At 42.4% G+C, this 27,450-nt stretch overlaps 1 long non-coding RNA gene across 1 annotated transcript in view; it reads right to left on the minus strand.

The window, feature by feature from the left end:
* The window catches only part of LOC129402583 (uncharacterized), a 141,923-nt gene extending 118,398 nt beyond the window's left edge, over positions 1-23,525 (minus strand). The window contains exon 1 of the long non-coding RNA XR_008628714.1: positions 23,451-23,525. This is a non-coding gene — a long non-coding RNA (uncharacterized LOC129402583). The remainder of the gene's footprint in view (positions 1-23,450) is intronic.
* Between the last annotated feature and the right edge of the window lie 3,925 nt (positions 23,526-27,450).

The following is a 27,450-nucleotide window of genomic DNA, read 5'->3' on the forward strand; positions in this document are numbered from 1 at the left end:
GCAGCTGGAAGAGCATTCAGATGCGGGAGGGGGCTCATTCCCCACTCTGTGTAAGCCTGGAGGTTTCAGTCAGAAAACCCGCATAGCTGGGTTTTTCAGCTGATTCATTCAGTGAGGGGCTTGTCCCCAGCTGTGAAGACTGGCCATGAGCATGGCAGTGATTGGGTTCTGGAGTTTGCAGCTGCTGGGGTTCTGTTGGGGCAGGTGGAGGGACTTGCCTACCTCCCTTCGAGGTTCCCAGTTGAAATTGGCCTGGTGCGGGGAGAGGCTGCATCTCTGCAGAGTGTTGCTCTCTTCTGGGATTTACTTGCTACTACTATTTAAAAGACAATCCCTAGTTTAACTAATTTTCCATGTATTTTCTTTAATTCTATACCACTGATTTCTGTTCTAATTTTTATTATTTTATTGATTTTACTGACTAAGGGGTTCACTTGTTCCTTTTCTACATTATCAAGTGTGTGGTTGGGTTATTGATATGAGATTTTTCGTTTTTCCTGATAGAAGTCTGCATTTCTATTAATTTCTCCCTTAGTGCTGCTTCTGCTGTATCCCTCAGTTTTGATCATTTCTTACTTTTTTTTCATGTTTTTTTTAAAATTTTTATTTTTAATCAGTGAATCGCCGTGAGGGTACAGTTACAGATTTATACACTTTTGTGCTCATGTTTCCCCCATACAAAGTTCGAGAACCCATCCCTTCACCAGTGCCCGTTCTCCATCAACAGTAAACCCACTGTCCCTCCCACACTTCCCAGTCCCGTCTCCCCCAACCCCAAACTGCCACTATGGCAGGGTATTCCCTTTAGTTCTCTCTCTCTGATTAGGTGTTGTGGTTTGCAATAAAGGTGTTGAGTGGCCATTGTGTTCAGTCTCTAGTCCACATTCAGCCTGCATCCCCCTTCCCCCGCATGACCTCCGACCACATTTTACTTGGTGTTCCATTCTCTGAGTTGCCCAGAATGAGAGAACAGCCTCGAAACCATGAAGTCAACCTCTTAGTACTTATTTCTACTATTCTTGGGTGTTAGACTCCTATTCTATTATTCTATATTCCACAGATGAGTGCAATTTTTCTGTCTGTCTCTCTCTTTCTGACTCATTTCAATTAGCATAATACTTTCCATGCTGATCCACTTATATGCAAACTTCATGACCTCATTTTTTCTACCAGCTGCATAGTATTCCATTGTATAGATGTACCAAAGATTCTTCAACCAGTCATCTGTTCTCGGGCACTCGGGTTTTTTCCAGATTATGGCTATTGTAAACAGTGCTGCAATAAACATATAAGTGCAGATGTCATTTCGATTATACTTTTTTGCTCCTCTGGGATATATTCGCAGAGGTGGTATTGCTGGGTCAAATGGGAGCACAACCTCTAGTTTTTTGAGAACCGTCCATATTGTTTTCCAAAAGGGCTGAACTAGTCGGCATTCCCACCAGCAGTGTAGAAGGGTCCCTTTCTCTCCACATCTTCTCCAACAGTGATTGTTTTTGTTCTTTTGGATGTGTGCTAGTCTCTGTGGTGTGAGGTGGTATCTCATGGTTGTTTTGATCTGCATCTCTCTGATGATTAGTGATGTAGAGCACTTTTCATATGCGTTTTGGCCATTCGTACCTCTTCCTTGGAAAAGTTTCTGTTCATTTCTTCACCCCATTTTCTGATGGGGTTGGATGTTTTCTTCTTGTAGAGTTCAACCAGTGCTTTATATAACCTTGATATCAACACCTTATCTGATGGGTATTGTGTAAATATCCTTTCCAATTCTGTAGATAGTCTTTGTATTTTGGTCACTGTATCTTTTGCGGTGCAGAAGCTTTTTAGTTTAATGTAGAACCATTTGTTGATCTCTGTTTCTACTAGATTGCTTAGTTCTGTGTCATCTTTGAAGATACCTTTCTCTTCAATATCGTGGAGGGTTTTGCCGACCTTGTCTTCAATGTACCTTATGGTTTATGGTCTGATGTTGAGGTCTTTAATCCATTTTGATCTGACTTTTGTTCATGGTGTCAGGTCGAGGTCTAAGCCCATTCTATTACATGTGGTTGTCCAGTTTGCCAGCACCATTTGTTAAAGAGGCTTTCCTTGCTCCAGTTCACATCCCTTGCTCCCTTATCAAAGATTAGATGATCATACATTTGAGGTTGTGTGTAGGGATATTCCACCCTGTTCCATTGGTCTGCGGCTCTGCCTTTGTTCCAGTACCATGCTGTTTTAATTGTTACAGCTTTGTAGAAGAGTTTAAGGTTGGGGACGGTGATGCATCCCATCATCTTTTTCCCAAGAATTGTTTTAGCTATCCATGGGCGTTTATTGTTCCATATCAATTTCAGGATTGCTTGATCCATTTCTTTGAAGAATGCCATGGGTATCCTTATAGGGATCGCGTTAAATCTGTATAATGCTTTGGGGAGTATTGCCATTTTCACAATGTTTATTCTCCCTATCCATGAGCAGGGGATATGTTTCCATTTCCTCATATCCTCTTTTATTTCATGGAGTAGCGTTTTATAGTTTTCTTTGTAGAGGTCCTTTACTTCTTTAGTTAAACTGATTCCAAGGTATTTGATTTTCTGGGGCACGATTGTGAATGGGATTGCTTTTTTTATGTCCCTTTCCTCTGTCTCATTGTTTGCATATAGGAAGGCCATGGATTTTTGGGTATTGATTTTATAGCCTGCGACTTTACTGTACAGGTCAATTGTTTCTAAGAGTTTCTTACTAGAGCTTTTAGGCTTCTCTAGGTATAGTATCATATTGTCTGCGAATAGTGAGAGCTTGATTTCTTCCTTTCCGATCTGAATCCCCTTAATATCTTTTTCTTGCCTGATGGCTATTGCTAATACTTCCAATACTATATTAAAGAGAAGTGGTGAGAGTGGGCATCCTTGTCTTGTCCCCGATCTTAGAGGAAAGGCCCTCAGTTTTTCTCCATTGATGATAATGCTTGCCATAGGTTCGTGGTAGATGGCTTTGAATATCTTGAGGAAAGTTCCTCCAAAACCCATTTTGGTGAGAGTTTTTATCATGAATGGGTGTTGGATCTTGTCAAATGCTTTCTCTGCATCTATTGATATGATCATATGGTTGTTTTTATCTTTATTTTTGTTGATATGATGGATTATGTTGATTGATTTCCGAATGTTAAACCATCCTTGCATCCCCGGGATGAATCCCACTTGGTCCTGGTGTATGATCTTTTTGATGAGTTGTTGGATTCTATTTGCTAGTATTTTGTGGAGAATCTTTGCATCAGTGTTCATCAGGGATATTGGTCTATAGTTTTCTTTGTTAGTGGTGTCTTTGTTTGCTTTTGGTATTAGGGAGATATGTGCCTAATAGATGTGCCTAACAGTATAAACTGTTCGGAAGGGTTCCTGTCTTTTCAATTTCCTGGAAAAGCTTGAGGAGAACTGGCAACAAGTCTTCTTTAAATGTTTGGAAGAATTCGCCAGTGAATCCGTCTGGACCTGGGCTTTGGTTTTTGGGGAGACTTTTGATTACAGTTTCGATTTCCTTGATATTTATGGGCCTATTCAGGTATTTCACATCTTCTTGGTTCAGTCTTGGGAGATTGTAGGAGTCAAGGAATTCGTCCATGTCTTTAGGGTTCTTTTGTTTCGTGGCATACAGACTTTCAAAGTAGTCTCTGATGATTCTTTGAATCTCCTTGGTTTCTGTTGTGATGTCCCCCTTTTCATTTCTGATTCGGTTTATTAGGGTTTTCTCTCTTTCTTTCTTTGTGAGTCTTGCTAGCGGTTTATCAATCTTATTTATTTTCTCGAAGAACCAGCTCTTAGTTTCATTGATCTTTCGGATTGTTTTTCGGGCTTCCATGTCGTTAATTTCTGCTCTAAGTTTTATTATTTCTTTCCTTCGTTCTGGTTTGGGTTCCTTTTGCTGGTCCTCTTCTAAGATCTTGAGCTGCGAAATCAAGCTATCTATATAGGCCCTTTCTTCCTTTCTGAGGAATGCTTGCAGAGCTATGAAATTTCCCCTTTACACAGTTTTAGCTGCGTCCCATAGGTTCTGGTAGTTTGTGTCTTCATTCTCATTTGTTTTGAGGTATCTCTTGATTTCTTCCTTGATATCCTTCGTGACCCACTCGTTTTTCAATGGTGAGTTGTTTAATTTCCAAGTGTTTGATTTGGTTCTCCGCGTCTGTGCGTGATTAACTTCCATCTTCAGTGCATCATGGTCTGAATAGATAGTTGATACAATTTCTATCTTCCCGATTCTATTAAGGTATAATTTGTGGCCCAGAACGTGGTCTATTTTGGAAAACGTTCTGTGTGCGCTGGAAAAGACTGTGTATTCTTTATTTTTGGGGTGTATAGCCCTGTATAGGTCTATTAGCCCTGTCTCCTCCATATCTTCATTCAGAGCCATCGTTTCCTTGCTGAGTGTTGTTCTTGTCGATCTATCCAAGGTGATAAGGCAGTGTTGAAGTCTCCAACTACAATCGTGGTGCTAGTTATGTCCTCCTTAAATTCTGTTAGGAGTTCTTTTAAGTATTTTTGCCGGTCGCTCATTAGGTGCGTATACGTTTAAGAGTGTGATTTCTTCCTGTTGTACATATTCCTTGATGAATAGAAAGTGACCCTCGCTGTCCCTTCTGATCTTTTTCAGCCTGAAATCTATGCTATCGGATACTTGTATGGCCACCCCCACTTTTTTTTGAGGGAGCTGTTTGCTTTTAGGATTGTTTTCCATCCTTTGATTTTGAGTCTGTGTTTGTTCTGACTATTCAGATGTGTTTCTTGTAGGCAGCAGAAAGTTGGGTTTAGTTTCCGAATCCGTTTTTGCCACTTTGTGCCTCTTTATTGGTGCATTTAGACAGTTGACATTAAGAGAAATTATTATCGTGGGATTTTGTGTCATTTTTCTGTAGGGTTTGTTGTTCTTGTAGGTTTTTTCCTTGTCTTATAGTAGCCCTTTGAGTCCTTCTTTTAAGTTTGGTCTTGAGTCTATGAAGTTCCTGAGCTGTTGCTTCTCCGTGAAATAGTGTATGGTTCCTTCAAGTTTAACTGAAAGTTTAGCCGGGTAGAGTATTCTTGGTGAGGCATTCATTTCATTAAGTTTTTTCACTATATCCCACCATTGTCTTCGGGCTTGGAGGGTTTTTTCTGATAGGTCTGCTGTGAATCTAAGGGGTGCTCCTTTGTATATGATCTCCTTCTTTGATCTTGCTGCTTGCAGTATTGTGTTTCTATCCACGGCATCCATCATTCTGACTATGATATGCCTTGGGGATTTTCTATTCGGGTCCCTTTTAGCTGGCACCCTTTGGACTCCTTGGATCTGGATGTCCGCATTCTCTAGCTCTGGGAATTTTTTAGCAGTGATGTCTTTAATTGTGTTTTTTTCATTGGGATTGGTTCCGTGTGGTTCCGGTACTCCCATGATTCTTATGTTGTTTCTCCTGAGGTCATCCCCTAGGACTCTAATTCGCTCCAAAGTCATTTTTAGGTCTTTTGCCATTATTTGTTGTTCCCTATATGCTTTGTGCAGCTCATCTTCAAGCTCACTGATTTTGTCTTCGGCTGTAGTCATTCTACTATTGAGGGCTCCTACCGAGTTTTTTATTTCATCTACTGATTCTTTTAGTTGTGTGACTTCTGTTTGTAACTTTGAAATTTCTGCTCTCATTTCTTCCTGGATTATCTTGGTGGAGTGTTCCAATGCTGCATCCATATCCTCCCTTAATTTATTGGATGTTCGTTCCATAGTTGCTTTGATTTCGTGAACCATCCTCACAATTTCCTCTCTGAATTCTTTATCCAAGAGGAGGTTGTAATTCTGGGAAGTCACTGGGGAGGTTAGTGAGATATATTCTTGGATCTCTCCTGGTGGTGGGGATTTTTGCTGTTTCTTCATGTTGTTATGGGCTTTACTATCCGGTGCTCTCCTTAGCTTGGGAGGGGCCTCAAGTGAAGATGTGGGGCTATGCTCTTTTTACAAAGGACTTTTATGTGCAACTTGATGTGTTCACTGAGAGTTTTCATGAAATTAGGATAGGCTAGGTTACTTGACTATTACCATATAGTGACTAAGATGACCAGAGAATTCTTCAGAGGAGTGGGTTCTATCAATTGTGACCAAGGACAATGCACGAAATGGTGAAAAATACAACTGTGGCCGCATAAGCGGCCACCGCTTTGGAATGAGGCCACGCCCAGTTTTGAGGCCACGCCCCCTAAGGTGAGGACATGCCCCTAACCAGCAGAGTGGGGAGTGGTCAGGAATGGATGGTCGCCAAAAGGTGCCAGGCGGCGGCTGGGGTGTCAGGCCAAGCTCCAAAACGCGGTGGGCAGGGGGCAGGGGACTTGATCATTTATTTCTTCATTCTCATTTGTTTTACGGAACCCTTTTTACTTACTCTTAGATCTCCATTCTGGTCAGGGTTTTATTTAGCAGTATACTATTCAGTTTCCAAATGTTCACATTTTCCCCACTATCTTTTTATGGTTAATTTCTATTTTATATATGTGTGGACTGAGAGATAGTTAATAAGATATCTGTTTTGTTAACTTTGATTTATGCCCATACCATGTGGTCTATATTGGAGAGTATTCCATGTGACTAGCGAAGAATGTGCATTGAGCATTTTTAGCATGAAGAGCTGTGTATATGTCAAATAGATTCCAGTTCTTCCAATTCCTTGTGTATTGCTTTTTTTTTCAAAATTGATATTCTTTTTTTAAAAATTTGTATTAGTGAGGTACAGTTACAAACTTATGAACTTTCGTGTTTGCATTTCTGAAACTGATATTCTTCCTCGTTGATCTGTTCAATGGTGAAAATGAGGTGTTGAGGTCTTTCAATGCCATCAATATGACTTTTTATGTTTTGTTAACAGTAGCTTTATAAACTTTGCTGTCCTTTTATTTGGTGCATATATGTTGGTATTAGATTCTTTTGATCTATTGATCCCTTAGACAGTATGTAATGGACATTCCTATCTCATTATTTTCTTTAGCTTCAATGGTATTTGGTCTGACAGAAGATTAGCTTACCCTGCTCTTTTTATCCCTGGCATTAGGTCCTAGGATTGGGGCTTGGGTGATAGTGCAGTGCACTTGCCTTGCACAAAACTGAACCAGGTTCAACCCCCAGCACCCAAAATGGTCTTCCACGTCCTTCCAGGAGTGATCACTGAACACAGGGCCAATGTAAGCACAGGGTGGAGCCAAACAAAAAAACAAACAAACATTAACTTATATTGTTGTCTTTTATTCTTTCTCTCTAATTCTGTGTTTATTATGTGCATTCAAATGTGTTTCCTATAAGCAACAGAAGAAGGAATTTTGTTTCTTCAAACATACAGATACTCGGTGACTTTTGGTAGAAATGTTCATCCCACTAATATTTAGAGAAATTCTTTATACAAAGGATTTTGTCACTATTTTTCATTGAGGACTTTGGTTGTTTCATTATTTGATTTTTTTAAAAAAGGAGACTCTTCAATATCCCTCTCAGAGTCAGTCTACCTAAACCAAATGTCTTCAGTCCTTTTTGTCTGAAAATGTTATTATCCTTCCCTCTAGTTTTGCAAAGTAGAGGGCTATATGCTGAAGGTTTTTAATTTAACAGTTTGAGAATATCATTCCATATCCTTCGTGTAGGGTTCTATTTGAGAGATCCCTCTTAAATGTTATGCATTTTATGTGTTTTCTCTTGTATTTGAGCTTTTGTTTCTTTCTTCCCCTTTGGTTCTTGCCATTTTGTTTACAGTGTGTCTTGGTATTATTCTGTTTGAGTTAATTTGAGGGTATGGTGCTGCCAGCAGGTCAACCTGCACCTGTGGGGCGAGTGAATAAGCAGCTTGATGGTGCCTTCAGGCCTCCTGACACCCCAAAATTGCTGCTGTGTCTTTGGCCGGACTCTAACAACTTAGTGCCAAGTTTATTAAGAAATTAAATGGCCAAAAGTGAGGTATGTGGGAGCCACACCCACAGACCACCTCTGGCTCAGCTATACAAGCTCATTTATTGGCCTTATTTCAGAGACCCATAGATATATCTCAAACGAGATCAAAAGCCGCAGATAAGCTCGGAGGGGATAAATCGGAGGGGGGCGGGTTGGCCTGTGCCTGCCCAAGCAGAGGCCCCATCAGCCACTTGCTTCTACAATCCGAAATTGCCGCCATAACCCCGGCCTGACTCCACCGTCTGAGGATGGACCTCACCAAGATATAATCTGCTGAAAATTCTGGTATGTGGGTTTTGTGACTAAAATCTCCAGGCTTTCTCAGAATTGGGGTGGGCTACCTCCCCCCACTTCCCAATACACATGGAAGCACTGGCAGTCACCCCCACGAACGAATTCTGTAAGCTCTATTGCTGGCCTTGCTTCAAAGACCCCTAAATAAATCTCAAAAGAGATCAAAAGCCGCAGTTAAGCTCTGACCTGTGCACGGACAAACAGACCGGGGCAAATTAGAGGGAGGAGGGATGGCCTGTGCCTGTGCAAGCAGAGCCCCTGGAAGCCACTTGTTTCCACAATCCAAAATTGCCACCATAATACCAGCCTGACTCCAGTCTCAGGATGGTCCTCACCAAGATGTAATCTGCTGAAAATTTTCTAATGTGGATCTTAGTGCACCAACAGCCCTGGCCCAGAGACACATCAGCAAGTCCTGGAAGACACCACAGTGCCAGAGATCTCTCCAGGCCCCATACCGGGCCAATTTCACCAGGGCACTCCAGATGGAGCAGGTGCAGTCTCCCAACCTACTCCAGATGGAATCCCAGTGACCAAGAGCTTCCACAAGAAAGTCGCCCCCTTCCCACCCTGTATATGGGTTCCAAGACTAGATCTCCAGGCCGCAGGGCAGCAGAGGACCCAGGCTGTCCCTCCTGGGTCCCCGCCCACCGAGCAGACTGTCTGTCAGGTCCACAATTTACACCCAGGTACCATCCAAGCGCGCCAACAGCCCTGGCCCAGAGACTCCCAATTGAATCCCAAAATGGATTAGTACTATACAGAGATGTCCTAGGAACCCAACCATTTACAATCTATAAATTTACATTTGCAGTCGCAGCCATATGAGCTCTCATGATATTCAAAATGAGCAATGGAAAATAAATTATTTAGTGTCTGCCCCTGGTAGGTAGGCTTGAATGGTGGTGGGAAAATTCGAGCAAAACATAATGCTCCAAATTAGAGAGAGAGTATTGGGGAAATTATCTGCCATGGAGAGAGTGAGGACTGGGATGGGGGGGAGGAGGGTTTGGGGGTGCTATACTGGGGAAATTGTTGGTGGAAAATTTGCACTGATGGAGGAATGCGTGTTCCATCATTATATGGTTGAATCTCAAACATGAAAGCTTTGTAACTCTATCTCATGGTGATTCAATAAAATTAAAAAAAAGTAATGTGAAGTTCATGCCAAATTCAATCAGCTTAATCAATGGCCGAATAAACAGCAGTACTCCTACATCATTTTTAAAAAATTCCTATTATAAGAAAGGAACAAGATTCCCCATAGCAGAGGACAATGTAACCCAGAAGAGAGTGACAGTTTCTAGAACCTGGAGGACTGAAGTTTATAAAGGTTACCCATCTCCCCTCTTACCTCCTATTAGTTGCCCCTCAACCAGTCAGATAGTACAATGGACAAATAAGAATTTTTGGTTACCTGGCTCCTCCCTCCTCACTTCCTGTGTTAGAGATTTGTCCCATAATATTTTTTAAGAAATTCTCTCAAATCTAAAAAAAACCAAATAGTCCAGTTTTAAGTGATAAAAATATTTTTAACAGTCCAATGAAAACATTTAAATGTAAAATGGGCCTGTGATCAATAAGATACCAGATACAAGTAGTGATTAGGAAAATGAAAATGAAAACCTTAATGGGATACCAGTACCATCATTAGAATGGCTACTTAAAGAACTAATAAAGTAGCCTACATATCCTTGGTGAGGATACGGAGCAACTAATTCATCTCTTCCCTTATGATAACAATGTAACTCACTCAGCATTCTAAGAGTTAAAGCCGTTACCTACCATCACTTGTGTCACTTGTAGTCCCGTTGATCTTTGATTTGCTCGAGCGGGTGCCAATAACATCTCCATCTGTCCCTGTCGCAAGCTAGTGTAGCCCAATGATACCTGCTTGCTCCAGGAACAGAAAGAGCCTCAAATCGTTCATTCAGAGATTTGACGAAGAAATCTGACCATCTAGTTGGAGGGTGGCCACGAGGTCTTCTGACATCCTGTGGAATCCAGTCTGTAACAGCTCTATTTCAGCGGTCGCCTCTGAATCGCATTACATGACCGGCCCATCTGATTTTTGATGCCTTGGAAAACGAGACAGCATCCCTGATTTTGGACCATCGACAGAGGTCAGAACTCCAGATTCCTTCTCTCACTTGGGTGAGATGTGATATTCCCAGCATAGCTCTTTTGATTCCTCTTTGGGATACCCGAATAACATTCTCATCCTGTTTTCGTAGGGCCCAGGTCTCTGAGGCATATGTTAGTGCAGGAAGAACGGTGGAATCAAAAAGATGTGCCTGGAGTCGGAGGTTCTTCATTCTCTTAACCACCTCTTCGGTGCTCTTGAATGCATTCCACGCTGCTCTCTTCCTCCTACTCAGTTCTGGCACTGAGTCATTCCTCATGTTGATTTCTCAACCCAGGTACATACAGCTGCTGCATTTGGAGATGTTCATTCCATTGAGAGCAAAGGGAGCACATGGCCTAGAATGGAACGAACAGAGTGAGAGACTATCTGAATTCATCATGTCGAACAAGACCATCCATGGTAACTCACAGTTCCAGAAGGCCGAATCTAAACGCTGGACATGGGAGTCTCCCGGTGGACAGTTCCACAATGAAATTGACCACATCATATTCAAATGAAGGTTTTGCCTGACTGATGTCGCTGTTGTCTCAAAATTCTAAACGGGATCAGACCACCATCTCCTTTGTGCGAAATTCTACTTCACAGAGCAGGGAGAAAAGTCTGCAAAATTTAAGTCTAAGAAGACAACTCCCAGAATGACCACCAACTAGGAGCTCTTTGGCACTGTTGCAGCAACATGGGAAGATGCCTTCCTTGACAACATCTACAAGGAATACGATCAACTGGTTCAGCACCTCCATGTCTGTGCGAAGAATGCCGAGAGTGAGAAAGCCACAGACAGACGCCTGTCTTCAGAAACTCTCGAGCTCATTCATCAACGAGGTTTGGTGTGAGTCTCAGGCAACCACAAGCTAAAGTCTGAGCTCACAAAGCTGTGCAGAAATTCAATAAAGGAAGACCTCAAAGAGAGAAGAGTAGCAGTGTTGGCCAGTGCAGCAGAAGCCTGGAAAAGTATTCCCAACCCTTGCCTGTCCTTCGCCAACTACAAGACCAAGATGACTGTCCTCCGACATCCTGATGGATCTATCACATCCTCCAGAAAGGCAATGGAGAAAATTATTCACGAATTCTACTCGGATCTCTTTGACATCCATGTCCACCTGCCCACATACCAAATTCCACAGGATGGATATGTTGTTCCCAACGTTCTCCCTTCTGAAATCCAACACGCTATTTCGCTGGTAAAGACGCGAACAGCACCTGGTCCGGACAAGGTCAGACCAGAACACCTGAAGAATCTGCCACCATACTCATCAATACACTGGCCTGACTCTTCACACACTACCTGTCTGAATGCAAGGTTCCGTCCCAGTGGAAAACCAGTAAGACCGTTCTGTTGTACAAGAATGGAGACATCCACGACATCGGCAACTATCGCCCAATCTGCCTGCTGTCTGTCGTCTACAATTTGTTCACTCGTGTCATCCTAAATAGAATAGTCAGAACACTGGACGAAGGACAACCATGCGAGCAAGCTGGGTTCCGAAGGGTATTCAGCACAATCAACCATAACCAAACTCATTGAAGTTTTACGAGAGTTCAGGATGCCGCTCTGCCTAACGTTCATCGACTTAAAGAAGGCCTTCGATTCTGTTGAGCCTGAGGCAGTCATCGAAGCCCTGGCCAAACAGGGTGTCAAACTCAGTATATCAAAATCCTCCGTGAGCTGTTGTGGATTCACCACCAGGATCTCACCATTCTACAAGGAAGTGATCATTGATGTAAAGAGAGGGCTGCGGCAGGGTGATACCATTTCACCAAAACTCTTCAGTGCAGCCCTTGAGAACATCATGTGACGACTGGAATGGGAAGGAATGGGAGGGAAGATAGACGGTCGGCAATTACACCACCTCAACAAGATGATGTTCATGAAAAATGAACTGGTCCCTGAAGCTCCATTTGCTCTCAATGGAACGAACATCTCTGAATGCAGCAGCTATGTGTACCTACCATAGCCATTCAAAATACAGAAAGCAGGGGTCAGAGAATAGTATAGCAGGTAGAGTGTTTGCCTTGCACATGGTCAACCTGGGTTTGATTCTGGCATCTCATAGAGTTCCCTAAGTGCCACAAAGTATAAATGCTGAGCACAGCATCAGAAGTAACCTCCGACCATGCCAGCCATGACCCCAAACCAAAAACAATATACAGAGATCATAAGTCTACATTCTTAGGATTTATTCAAAGAAATATAAAGCACTTGTATATAGAGATTTACATGAATATATATAACAGCTTTATTTGTCACACCCTAAATTGGAAACAATCCAAATATAAATGAGTATGTAAATGAAAAATTGTGCTATATATAGATACATGAACTCAGCAAAGTAAAGGCAAAAAGTTATTGATATAACAAGACATGAATGAAGTTTAAAACAATTACATTTCATGTTTACTATGATTTAATTTTAATAAAAATTCTAGAATTAAAACTAATATTAGTGTTAGAAATCTATCAGTGATTACTTGTGGGTTGGGGAGAAGAATAAGAAGGAAAAGGAAAAAGGACTATGAACAGCGGGGAAGATTTTTGGAAGAAGGTGGTAGGTTTGTTCATCATTTCACTTGAAATAAAGAGTTAACAGTTTATACTTGTATAATTTACATAATTATACCTCAATTTAACTTCCAAAATATCCATTTTTGGTTTCAGTTTACCTCTTTGTGATTGAAGCTAGTACAATGTGTGTTCTACAAAAAGCAAAAGAAGTAAACCAAGGAACAGAAGACATAGACTCCAGAATGCAGGGAATTTGATGCAGGAAAAAGCAACTGGAATTTCTGACAATTAAGAAAGTACCACAGTTATGTAGTTATTACCGGAAAGAGGGTGTTTCATGTTTCTGTGGTTCACTAAGTCCCTTAGTAATTTCAGTTGGGTGAGTAGGAAAAAAAGACTCTAGCCTGTGGTGTAAAATTTAGGTTGATGCTGATTATTCACTCTGTTTTGACACAGAAAAACAGTAAATCATGTATAAGTGGTTAGTCACATTCTGATCCAAAGTAGGTTCTAGCAAAGTAACACAAAAATAAATAGCATCTCAAGTATGAAACTATCATGGAGCACTTTGATGAAATTCATTTTTAGGGGGTAGAGAACTCCCAAGTAGTACTCAGGGGACCTAGTGGCCACTCTTGACCATTCTCTGCCAACTGAGCTATTGGTTCAATGCTAGGGATTGAGCCTGTGTGCTGTTGCTCAGGTCCTTTGGCGTCAGGGAACACCTGAGCCCAGGTGGTTCTCATGGGCTTCCAGGGAAACATCTTTTGGTGCCCAAGAAGCCATCGAGGGGCAGTGCACATATGTTCAAGGGTCTGGGACATGCAAGACATGACCTCTCACCCCTGTACTAAATCAACTGCAAGATATGAGCTCTCACCCCTGTACTAAATCTCTGGCCCCATAATTCACTATGTTTCAGGTCAATACCAACTATATTTAGAAATTAAAACACAAATTTCCTCCCTTGGTGTATAACAATTTTCTAAAATTTCGATCTAATATTTTCAAGTCTCTCTGACTTCTCTACTTGAAATGATTTAAAGCAAATTTTCCCTATTATAATATAATATGATTATATATTAATATATATAACTATTAAAATGCTATATTATATTATAATTGCTATAGAATAAACACATTTCAGCAAAATCTGTGGACTGTATTTTGCTGCAAGGAAACTGTTCACTTTTCAAATAAAATGATATATCAAATTTCACTCCTTGTTCCTTGAATACGTATCAGATGGGAGAACTGTGACACATACAAAGTTTTATTTGAACCCAAGCATCATCTTACACTTTTTTATTGGGAATACAGTAGTCTTAGTTAAGAACTTGAATTTCCTGGACCCAGTTAGGGCTCTTAACAAATCCCAGGAAAAATATGATAGCACAGTGGGTAGGGCGTTTGCCTTTCACGCAGCCGACCCGGGTTCAATTCCTCTGCCCCTCTTGGAAAGCTACCAAGAGTATCTTGCCCGCACGATATGCCAAAAATAGTAACAACAAGTCTCACAATGGAGACGTTACTGGTGCCTGCTTGAGCAAATCGATGAGCAACGGGATGACATGACAGCGATACAGTGACATTATAATGCTTAATATAAAGCATATTAAGCACAAAATAGAAAGCATATTAACTATAAAGCATATTAAGCACATCTCCAACCTCATTCTTCCCACAAATATATTTGAGCTCTCACTTTTCACAAAAGAGAATTATAAGATGTTTGAGAAACAAAACTGACACGATGATTAAAAAGTGGGTATTCAGCCCAGTCTTAGCTAAGACCTGAGGGCACGTTGGAGGAGGACGAGTCAAGTCCCTCCCCTCCCAAAGCCCGAGCAGCCACCGTCACACCTGCCAGCTGCCACCATGCCTCCCGCCAGACTCCACCCTCACAGCTGAGCTCCACAGAGATGCTCACCTGCCGAAACATTCAGGTGCACGGGGTTTTTGACCGAAAGCTAAGGGCCTTATTGGAGTTGGGAGGTGTGACCTACTGCCACGTCCCAGCCCCTCTGGCAGCCCAGGCAGCCACCTTTACCCCCGGCCACTGCTGGCTCTGCTCCAGAGACTCATAATTAAATCTCGAAAGAGATCAACTAGCTGCAAAACTTTCTCAGATACTGGCCCTGGCTGAGGCCTCTGGGAAGTTGCTGGGAGGGGTGTGGTCCAGTTCCCACCCACCAAAGCCCCCAGCAGCCACATTCACTGCCCAACGGTTGTCACCATGCCTCTGGCTAGACTGCCCAGTTAGATATTTTGGATTTGTTTTTGAGCAGAGCAACAAATACAGTCCCACACCTCCAAACATAACAAAAGACTTAGCTAGCAACAGCAGCTTAGTAAAACCTCAGACAGGGAATTAATGTCCCCATGGTGAGATACAATTTTCATGAATTTTCTTTTACTGAAATATCTTTTGGTCATTCCACTAGCCATTTAATGGTAACAAGCAATATAAAATAAATTATTATTATTATAGGCCTGCTATGAAGCAGCCTTGAAAATGGAGATAGAGGTAGAGGGAAGGTGACAGTAGTGGTGGATTGGTGTTGGGATATTGAATGCCTGTAACAAATCATCACGAACAACATTGCAGGTGATACAGGTGCTCTGAGGGTTTAGAGATCCAGATGGCAGGAGAGGACTTATGGCTAGAGGTCTGCCAATGCTGTTTGCAGGGCTCCCAGCCTGTCACACCACCAGAACTGTTTCCTACAGGCATAGACTCTAAGGATACTTCCAAAGAGTTGACCACCAAGCTTACTCCTCACATGCAGGCCTCCGCTTGTGAGGCTAGGAGAGCCCTAGCTATGAAAAAGAGTTCTGAGTACAGCTGTTTCCACTCAGGGTGCCCTAGAGGGGTGTGGGTGAGAACCTTCTCCACCCCAAGGGACCCAGTCCCAGCAGCCGAACTCCACTGCCAAACCACCACCACTCTCCAGGCCACTTTCTGGGCACTGGCCAAACCTCACGCATGAATGAAGTCCCATGGAACCCAGATAATGCGGAATTTTGTGACCTTGGATTCTGGACTCAATGGACCCAGAAGCAGAGATCCTCTCCCTTCTATCCCCCAATCTCTGGTTACCCAGGGATCACACCCATAAGCCACACCCTGCCACACCCTGCTGGCACCAGATAATCTTCTCATCGGCCACCCTCCAGATCTCAAGGCTGCTCCTCCCAGACAGTAGTATAAAATGAGGCCCCCATAGCCATGCCACCAGACTCTGCCCCAGGCTGTTTGCACTCAGGACGCCCCAGAAGGGAGGCGGGTGAGAACCCTCCCTGCCCCAAGAGACCCAGCCCCAGCACCAACCTTCACTATCCAACTGCCATCACACTCCAGGCCACTTTCTGGACACATTATAAGACACTTCCTACCCGTCATTTTCCATAATTACCACACCATATTTGATGGAGTTCAGACAGTAGGCAACAAATCATAGAGAGTAATATATATATGCATATATATATCAACCTCATCTTCATCCCGTTGATCATCGATTTTCTTGAGCGGTCTTAGTAATGTCTCCATTCGTCCTAGCCCTGAGATTTTAGAAACATCTCTTTACTTGTCCTTCCCAACAATGCTGCATTGGAGGCTCTTTCAGGGTCAGATGAATGAGACCCATCATTGTTACTAGTTTTGGCATATGAATATGCCATGAGGAGCTTGCCAGGCTTTCCCATGCAGGCAGGGAATTCTCAGTAGCTTGCCAGGTTCTCCGAGAGGGAGAAATAGGCTATAGGATGTCGTGCAGCTACTCTATAATACAAAGGGATCAAGGCACTAGTCTTACATATAACCAAACCTGGCTCACTCCCCAGGACTTGTTCTGGTCCCCACGCACAACCGAAAGTGATCCCTGAGCATTGAGCCAGAAGCAGCCCTTCAGCATTACTGGCTGTGACCGCTAAACCAATTAAAATAGAGGGAGAAAGAAGTAAAAAGAGGGGCCAGAGAGATAGTACAGCAGGTAGGGTGTTTGCCTTGAAGGCAGTGAACCTGGGTTCGATCCCCAGAATTCCATATAGACTCCCAAGCATCACCAGGAATAATTCCTGTGCACAGAGCCAGGAGTAACCTCTGAGCAATGCCAGGTGTGGCCTAAAAACAAAAGATCTAAAAGTAAACAGAGACTGGTAAAATAAAGTTTATAAGTATGCTTTTACTAAACTGTACAATGATACTGAAATGAAGGATCTCTAACATACATCCACTAATTTTTTTAAATTATGTTGTAGGCAGGGCGTTTGCCTTGCACCTGGCCAACCTGGGTTCGATTCCTCCATCCCTCTCAGAGAGCCTGGCAAGCTAATGAGAGTATCCCGCCTGCATAGCAGAGCCTGGCAAGTTACCCATGGCGTATTCAATATGCCAAAACATACTGGCAAGTAACATATTGGCAAGTAACGAGTCTCACAATGAAGACAGTACTGGTGCCCGCTCAAGCAAATTGATGAACAACGGGACGACAGTGCTAGGACAGTGCTATCTTGAAGACAGAATGACAAACTGGCAAAAGAATTCTTGGGGCTAACTGAAAAATTGGACAATTAAGATTGTGGCAAAATATTGAAAGTTTACTTTTTTAAAAAATCACTGGATTTAGTGTGACAATAATAGCTGGGAGTGATTATATATTAAAAAGATATATGCCTTCAGAGAGCCCAGCAAGCTACTGAGAGTATCCCGCCCACATGGAGAGAGCCTGGCAAGCTACCCATGGCTAATTTGATCTGCCAAAAACAGTAACGGTAAGGTCTCATTCCTCTGACCCTGAAAGAGCCTCCAATCATTGGGAAAGATGAGTAAAGAGAGGCTGCTAAAATCTCAGGGCTAGGAGGAATAAAGACGTTACTGGTGCCCGCTCGAGTAAATAAATGAGCAATGGAATGACAGAGATACAGGTGGCCTGATCTTGTTATACAGAGATATTGTGAAAGTCAATTGTAAAAGATTACTCTAAAAAGTGCTTATCACATTTGACTGGCCATTAATAAGAGGCATTCTGGATTTGCCAACAAAATTTCTCTCCAAGATGACCAACAGCCTTGTCCTTAAGTGGAACCACTGGAAGGGTGAGGCCATAACATTTTTCTTTTTGGAAATAGATCTCAACAATGAACGTTGAGTTTCCTATAATTAGAGCAGCAAGAGGTTAAGGGCATCTTGTTGCCCTATGATGTTGTTGGGTTTATGCAGGTTCTATTAGGCCTGCATTTTGACAGCTTGGCTAATTGCTCAGGCATTTCCTCTCTAAAAATTTTAGAGGAAGTGGCTATGTAATAGTGCTGTGATAAATTCATGTTGTTTCAGGTGTGATAGGAAGGGATACAAGGAAAAGTCATCAAGCCTTCGACTTTTGGAGACACCAGGTCTACAGAGGGCAGAGAGAGTAGGCTTTTGTTTATGTCTTGTACAATTTATATCTTGCTATTACTTGTTGAAATTAATACCACCACCACCCCTCCCTCATCCCCCCTCCCTTGTAACAAATTCTTTGAGCAGAAGTTGTATGAAATTGCTTGGAAAATATTGAAAGACCAACTAACAACAACATAACTAGTTTGTTGAAAACTCTCTAGCTTGAAATTGAATTAGGCAAGTAGATTGGGCTCTTGGCAATGGGTAGGGTAAGGCCCCTGGCACTGAGTCCTTGGTAAGTCATAAAACCAAGGTGGGATTTGAAGAAGTTACTCTGTCAATAGCACTAAAGTATCCAAAAAAGCATTATGACGCCCACTTTGGGGACATATGTCTGATAAGACTCTAACAGTGCTAAAACCAGTCCAGCTCCAGCAGGACAAAGGCTTATGATAAAAACATGAGGTGGACACTCTTCGACAACACCATAGCAATGACTCCCAACTCTGCAAAGGCAAAAGAGGTACTTCCCCATTCTGGGGCTGGGTGGCTGCACCTTCCCCCTGGGATATAGACTCTCTGCTCTCCCCCCGGAAGGAGCTTGTGTTCTCTTGAACATATTCTCTCCCACCACCCGTTTCTTTTCTTTCTCTCTCTCTCTCTCTGTCTCTGTCTTCCCCCGCCCCCGCCATTAATCTCTAAATAAAATCTTGTATTTCACTATTTGTCTCCTCTTGAAGTTCTTTTATGTAAGGGGAGCAACGAAAACTTTCTTTCCCTAGAAAACTTGGGAAGATTTAGGACTGAGTTTCCTTTCCCTTGCTCCAGCTTGGTGCCACAGATCTTTGAGAAATGAGGTGGAATCATTTCTTGTGCCAGACAGAACAACTGGAAGCAGATGAGACCTGGTAGAGCTGGTGGGACTTCAGGACTGGACTCTGCTGGTGTTCAACTCAGACTCTGACCAGTTGAGGCTTCTCAGGCGCTTCCCTGAGTGACTGAGGCGGTAGAGAGGGAGGCAGTATATGCCATTCTTGATGCTACCTCCTCTCTCCACCCCTCATAGTCTCCCACACAAAATTATGGAAAGTCTGGCTCAAATAGAAGTTAGATATCAGAGTTATCTATGGGCTCAGCAAACTAAAGTTTAGAAGCAGGGTTCTCTTAATATTCAATCCAGAGGTTGAGCTGTGCTTCAAGGACCTTAGTTTCTTTCCATTCACAGGGCAGCTTTCTGCTTCATCCTTGGGGTTCTTCTCACAGTCTCAAGATGACCGTCACCAGATTTTAATGTACAGATAATTGTTGACATCCAACAGCAAAGATTGATTTTTGTCACCTATTCCCTAAAAGACACTGAGAATAGTGCTGTCTGAAGCTGCCTACGTTATGAACCCATCCACCATGAAGATATACCTGTGCTGAGAGATAGAATGTATAATCTGAATTAGCCTCTCGGTCAAATGTCAACACAAAGGTGGGGAAAAAGTTCAACTGACCAACAAACAAGTGTTAGAGACATGGGGATGACCTGACTGCTGTAAGGGGGGTCATGCGGAGAGAAGAGGACACTGGCAATCCCGAACAGAAGAATATGAGGAACCTTGAGTGTGAACCTGAGGACTTCAGACCTTCCCGAGAGACAGACTAGTCATAACATAAGGACAACAGTGAAAATTCTCATAGTGGTGAAAGTGCAGTAATTTCATAGATCAAAACCATAAATATCGCACATTTGTAAACATTATCTAAACTACAACAAAATAATTTTAAAGAAAATTGGACCTTCTAAAACAGATCTAAAACATAAGTCAGATGAATTTAATAGTGTCAAAAAGTACTTTTCAAAGACTTAAAACACAATCCTCATAAGTATAAAATGTGCAACATCAAATGTTTTATTCAACACATTAAGGAAAATCTAGGAAAATGGTAAAGTTGGTTTGAAGGGCATTTGATACATCAGAGTTTATAGAACTAACAAAGTAATCATTTCTAGACTAGCTATCAAACTCAGAAATATGTTCTGATATGATAAAATCACATCTTTGGAGCAAGCTTTTCTACCTAAGAGAAATAACATGAATTTCTACTAGAGAGGACACAAATCTTTAAGGAAATATTTAACAGCATAAGTCTGAGCCTGTAGTTCATAAGTATAGTCTCTATGCACGGATAACTAAATAGTCTTTATTTTTTTATTTTTTATTTTTTTGCTTTTTGGGTCACACCCAGCGATGCTCAGGGGTTACTCCTGGCTTTGCACTCAGGAACTACTCCTGGCGGTGCTTGGGGGACCATATGGGATGCCGGGGATCGAACCTGGGTCGGCCGCGTGCAAGGCAAACGCCCTACCCTCTGTGCTATCGCTCCGGCCCCTAAATAGTCTTTAATAATGATTCAGAGCGTTTCAATATGATATGAAAGACAGTTGGGAAACAGGAACGTAAGAATCAGAGAAGAGATTGCAGGCGTGCATGAGACCCTAAATGCAGGCTTGGTCTCGGGCTTCACATGCCCCTGCAGTGGGACTGGCCTTTGGTAACCTCCAGCACTGCCTGGATGTGCTTTGACTGTTAGGTCTCGCAGAGCACACCCCTAAATCCAACACACACACACACACACACACACACACACACACACCTCTAAATAAAAAAGGCACCCATCTTCCGGGTGTTATCTCTGTTTGGGTTACTTTTTCTCAATGTGAAGCAATTCAAGACTAGATTTGAGGAGTGTAGCTTCAGCATGTCAGTGAGTACTGCTAATTGCAGTCCGCTTTAAGATAGCCATGAAAGGAGACTTGGGGGCATCTGCTTGCAGGCAGGAGGGGCAGTTTGACTGATCCCTAAAGAGGAGATAATTGAATTTAGAAACTCTTCATTAGAAGGAGAGGTCACGCACTTCCATCAAATTAGCAAAAAGTCAAGTGAGAGAAGTCAACAGAAATGAGAAAAATCAGGGACCCCTGTGTCACTAAATAAATTTTAAATAAGTATTTTTTTAAATTTATTTGTTTTTTAATTAGTGAGTCACAGTGAGGGTGCAGTTACAGATTCACTCATTTTCGTGCTTGTTTTTCCCTGATGCAATGTTCGAGAGCCCATCCCTCCACCAGTGTCCATTCTCCACCACCAATGAGCCCAGTATCCCTCCCACCTCCCCATTCCTTCCCCCCACCCCAACCTGCCTCTGAGGCAGGGCATTCCAATTTGTTTCTCTCTCCTTGTGGGTGTTGTGGTTTGCAGTAGGGGTATTGAGTGGCCATCATGTTCAGTCTCTAGTGTACTTTCAGCCCGCATCTCCCTCCCCGCGTGGGATTTCCAATCACAATTTACTTGGTGTTCCCTACTCTATCTGGGATGACTTTACCCCAGCGTGTGAGGCCAGCTTCCAAGCTATGGAGCCAACCTCCTGGTATTGTATACTACTGTTCTTGGGTATTAGTCTCCTGCTCTGTTATTTTATATTCCACAGATGAGTGCAATCTTTCTATGTCTATCCCTCTCTTTCTGGCTCATTTCAATTAGCATGATACTTCCCATGTTGATCCACTTATATGCAAAGTTCATGACTTCATCCTTTCTAACAGCTCCATAGTATTCCATTGTATAGGTGTACCAAAGTTTCTTTAAACAGTCATCTGTTCTCGGGCACTTGGGTTTTTTCCAGATTCTGGCTATTGTAAACAGTGCCGCGATGAACATATAAGTGCAGATGTCATTTCGACTATACTTTTTTGTTTCTCCAGGATATATTCCCAGAAGTGGTATTGCTGGATCAAATGGAAGCTCAATTTCTAATTTTTTGAGAAGTGTCCATATTGTTTTGCAAAGGTGCTGGACCAGTCAGCATTCCCACCAGCAGTGTAGAAGGGTCCCTTTCTCCCCACATCCTCTCCAGCAGCGGTTGCTTTTGTTCTTTTGGATGTATGCCAGTCTCTGTGGTGTGAGGTGGTATCTCATGGTTGTTTTGATCTGCATCTCCCTGATGATTAGTGATGCAGAGCATTTTTTCATGTACCTTTTAGCCATTCGTATCTCTTTCTTGGAAAAGTTTCTGTTCATTTCTTCGGCCCATTTTCTGATGGGGTTGGATGTTTTCTTCTTGTAGAGTTCAACCAGTGCTTTATATACCCTTGATATCAATCCATTATCAGATGGGTATTGGGTGAATATCCTTTCCCATTCTGTAGATTGCCTTTGTATTCTGGTCACTGTGTCTTTTGTGGTGCAGAAGCTTCTTAGTTTAATATAGTCCCATTTGTTTATCTCTGTTTCTACTTGATTGCTTAGTTCCGTGTCATCTTTGAAGAGTTAAATAAGTATTTAAAAGGACCAGAAGGATAAGTCAGACCTATTTCAACACTGTTGTCAAGGAGGCATCGATCTAGGATTTGTTTTTCTTTTTGGGTCATTCCCAGTAATGCACAGGGATTACTCCTGACTCATGCTTTCAGAAATTACTCCTAGCGGTGCTCAGGGGACCATATGGGATGTTGGGAATTGAATCTGGGAAGGCCGTGTGCAAGGCAAATGCCCTACCCGCTGTGCTATCACTCCAGCCCCCAATCTAGAAATATTTAAGACTGCAACTGTCCACTTTCCAAACCCTGTTCTTCCATGAAATGTTTGGTTTAAAAGGAATTGCGGTAAGCTAGGTTTACACTCATGTTTTCTGATGGCAGACTTCTTAATGGACTGGCAAGGGAATGTAACCAAGTGGTGTTTGGGAGATTTGGAAACATTTAAAATGCTTGACATTCTGTCTGACTGCTATGATATGTTCAATTATTCCTCTGGGTAACATGTTCATGTCAAAAATAAATTGTATAAAAATCACTTAACAGCTTTTCATAAAAGCACACTGAAAACATCAAAATGCTAATTTTTTCCAAACGGAGAGTATTTCTCACCAGTTCATCAGTGGGGTATTCCCTGACTATGCAGTCTTGTACAGCAATCAAGAGGGAATTGAGTTTCACAGTTCCATTTCTGAGCATCAGCCCCAAAGGCCCAAAAACTCTATTCAGAAAAAGACATCTGCACTCCTAGAGTCACTGCAGCACTATTCACAAGACCCCCATATCTCGAAACAGTTCAAGTGTCCAAAAAAGATAACTGGATAACAAAATTATGACACATATGCATACATATACTTTACTATAAGAAAAATGAAACTATAAAACTTACTACGATGCAGAGGAGGTGGAGAGTATCATGCTGCGTGAAGTCAGAAGGAGAAGGCTGGGCACAGAATGATCTCCCGCCTCTGTGGGACATAGAGAAACAGAACAGAGGAGTGACAGATGCACAAAGGCAACAGAAACTGTGAAGTTTTCTTCAGTAGGAAACTTATCAGAGATGCAATGGGGAGTGGGGAACCCGTTAACATGGAGGGAGGTGGGAGCTTGCATTGCGGGTGGGCCGGAATAGTTCATGTCACTGTCTATATCACTGTCATCCCCTGGCTCATCGATTTGCTGGAGCAGGCACCAGTAAGGTCTCCATTTTGAGACTTCTTGTTATTGTTTTTGGCATATCGAATACACCATGGGTAGCTTGCCAGGCTCTGCCATGGAGGCGAGATACTCTCGGTAGCTTGCCAGGCTCTTTGAGAGGGGCAGAGGAATCGAACCCGGGTTGGCTACGTGTAAGGCAAACGCCCTACCACTGTGCTCCAGCCTGACTGAAAATGTAGGCTACATTTTTTAAAATGGAAGAAATACAGGAAAATTCTTAAGAATCCAAACTAAGCAACAATTTCTTAGGTGCAACACCAAAAACATAATCGCAAAAATAAAGATAATAGGGGGCCAGAACGAGAGCACAGTAGGTAAGGCATTTACCTTGCACACGGCCAATCCAGGTTTGATTCCCAGCATCCCATATGGTCCCCTGAGCACCGCCAGGAGTAATTCCTGAGTGCAGAGCCAGGATTTCATATATAAAATCCTACTAACAGTCTATAAATCATGGGCCCCAAAACGTCATCAATTAAAACTTTTAAGGAGTGAATGTTTTGTTTTGTTTTGTTTGGGGGCACAACAGTGATGTTCCGGGCTTATGCCTGGCTCTGCACTCAGAGATCATACCTGGCAAGCTGGAGGAACCACAAGGATGCGTAGGATCGAACATGGGCCAGCAGTGTTCAAGGCAAACACCCTGCCTGCTGTATTACCGCTCCAGCCCCCTTTTGGCTTTTGTTTTGATTTAATTATTTTAAAAAAGGGAATGTTTGAAGGGGACAGACTCCTCAAGTGGCAGTAGCCATAGAATCCCAAGGCATCCTGCAGTGGGAATTTGTATATTTTTGGTTCCAGGTCTGAGCTATGACATGGATCTCTATGGCACCTTGTTCCTATAAGACAGTGTTCACCACACATGACATTTTTCAAAGAAATAGACAAAAAAAAACTCTTGAAATTCATATGGAACAATAAACCTCCATGAATAGCTAAAACAATCCTTTAAAAAGAAGATGGTTGGCATCACCTTCCCGAACTTCAAACTCTACTACAAAGCAGTAGTAATTAAAACAGCATGGTATTGGGCTAGAAACAGACCCGCAGACCAATGGAACAGAATTGAATATTCTGTCAAAGATTCCCAAATATATGACCATTTAATCTTTGACAAAGAAGCAAGAAATGTAAAGTAGAACAAGGAAAGCCTCTTCAACAAGTGGTTCTGGCATCAGGTCCTGACCACTCCCATTCTGCAGGGAAATAGGATATCCCTTGGAGACCCTGCCCAGCGTGGAGAAGCACTTTCCCGGCGCCCCTGCCCACGGTTCGGGGCTCACCCTGACTCCCCCACCCCCGTCTGGCACCTTTCAGCCTCTGCACCACCTGACCACTCCCCACTCTGCAGGTTAGGGGCGTGTCCTCACCTTTGGGGGCGTGGCCTCAAAAGTGGGCGTGGCCTCTTTACGGAGCGGTGGCCACTTACGCGGCCGCAGTTGCTTTTCACCATTCATGCATTGTCCTTTGGCCACAATTGATAGAATCTAGTCCACTGAAGAACTCCCTGGTCATCTTAGTCACTATATGGTAATAGTCAAGTAACCTAGCCTATCCTAATTTCATGAAAACTCTCAGTGAACACATCAAGTTGCACATAAAAGTCCTTTGTAAAAAGAGCATAGTCCCACATCTTCACTTGAGGCCCCTCCCAAGCTAAGGAGAGCACCGGATAGTAAAGCCCATAACAACATGAAGAAACAGCGAAAATCCCCACCACCAGGAGAGAGCGAAGAAAGTATCTCACTAACCTCAGCAGCGACTTCCCAGAATTACAACCTCCTCTCGGATAAAGAATTCAGAGAGGAAATCATGAGAATGGTTCATGAAATCAAAGCAACTATGGAACGAACATCCAATAAATTAAGGGAGGATATGGATGCAGCATTGGAACGCTCCACCAAGAAAATCCAGGAAGAAATGAGAGCAGAAATTTCAAAGTTACAAACAGAAGTCACACAACTAAAAGAATCAGTAGATGAAATAAAAAACTCGGTAGGAGCCCTCAATAGTAGAATGACTACAGCCGAAGACAAAATCAGTGAGCTTGAAGATGAGCTGCACAAAGCATATAGGGAACAACAAATAATGGCAAAATACCTAAAAATGACTTTGGAGCGAATTAGAGTCCTAGGGGATGACCTCAGGAGAAACAACATAAGAATCATGGGAGTACCGGAACCACACGGAACCAATCCCAATGAAAAAAACACAATTAAAGACATCACTGCTAAAAAATTCCCAGAGCTAGAGAATGCGGACATCCAGATCCAAGGAGTCCAAAGGGTGCCAGCTAAAAGGGACCCGAATAGAAAATCCCCAAGGCATATCATAGTCAGAATGATAGATGCCGTGGATAGAGACACAATACTGCAAGCAGCAAGATCAAAGAAGGAGATCATGTACAAAGGAGCACCCCTTAGATTCACAGCAGACCTATCAGAAGAAACCCTCCAAGCCCGAAGACAATGGTGGGATATAGTGAAAAAACTTAATGAAATGAAAGCCTCACCAAGAATAGTCTACCCGGCTAAACTCCCAGATAAACTTGAAGGAACCATGCACTATTTCATGGAGAAGCAACAGCTCAGGAAATTCATAGACTCAAGACCAAATTTAAAAGAAGGACTCAAAGGGCTACTATAAGACAAGGAAAAAACCTACAAGAACAACAAACCCTACAGAAAAATGACACAAATTCCCATGATAATAATATCCCTTATTTTAGTATTTTAGTACCTAAGTCCAGAGAAATGTCTGCCAGGAATCGCAACATTGTAAGCTAAAATACTAAAATACAGAATCCAAAACTATGCTGCTGCTAGTGCGGCCTCCTGACCTCATATCTCTTCATTCTCAGCAATGGAAAACAAATTACCAAATGCTTTCTTTTCAGCAGATCGACTTTAGGGGGGAGAAACTTCAAATCAATAATAGTGAATTATTTTGTTTAAATATTGAATGTAATCAAAGTAAAGTGAAAGTAAAGTGAAATTTACCAGTTACACATGTGCAGGGGGGGCTGGGGAGGTGGGGGGAAGGGGGGAGGTATATCGTGATTCTTGGTGGTGGAATAGGTGCACTGGTGAAGGGATGGGTGTTTGAGCATTGTATAACTGAGACTTTAACCTGAAATCTTTGAAACTTTCCACATGGCGAATTAATAAAAGAATTTAAAATAAAATAAAACAAAACAAAACAAAACAAAATAATATCCCTTAATGTTAACGGTCTAAATGCACCAATCAAGAGACACAAAGTGGCAAAACGGATTCGGAAACTAAACCCAACTTCTGCTGCTTACAAGAAACACATCTGAATATTCAGAACAAACACAGACTCAAAATCAAAGGATGGAAAACAATCCTAAAAGCAAACAGCTCCCTCAAAAAAAAAAAAAGCGGGGGTGGCCATACTAGTATCCGATAGCATAGATTTCAGGCTGAAAAAGATCAGAAGGGACAGCGAAGGTCACTTTCTATTCATCAAGGAATATGTACAACAGGAAGAAATCACACTCTTAAATGTATACGCACCTAATGAGCGACCGACAAAACACTTAAAAGAACTCCTAACAGAATTTAAGGAGGACATAACTAGCACCACAATAGTAGTGCGAGACTTCACCACTGCCTTATCACCTCTCGATAGATCGACAAGAACAACACTCA

The sequence above is a fragment of the Sorex araneus genome, chromosome 2, assembly GCF_027595985.1.
Source record: "Sorex araneus isolate mSorAra2 chromosome 2, mSorAra2.pri, whole genome shotgun sequence".
Lineage (NCBI taxonomy): Eukaryota > Metazoa > Chordata > Mammalia > Eulipotyphla > Soricidae > Sorex > Sorex araneus.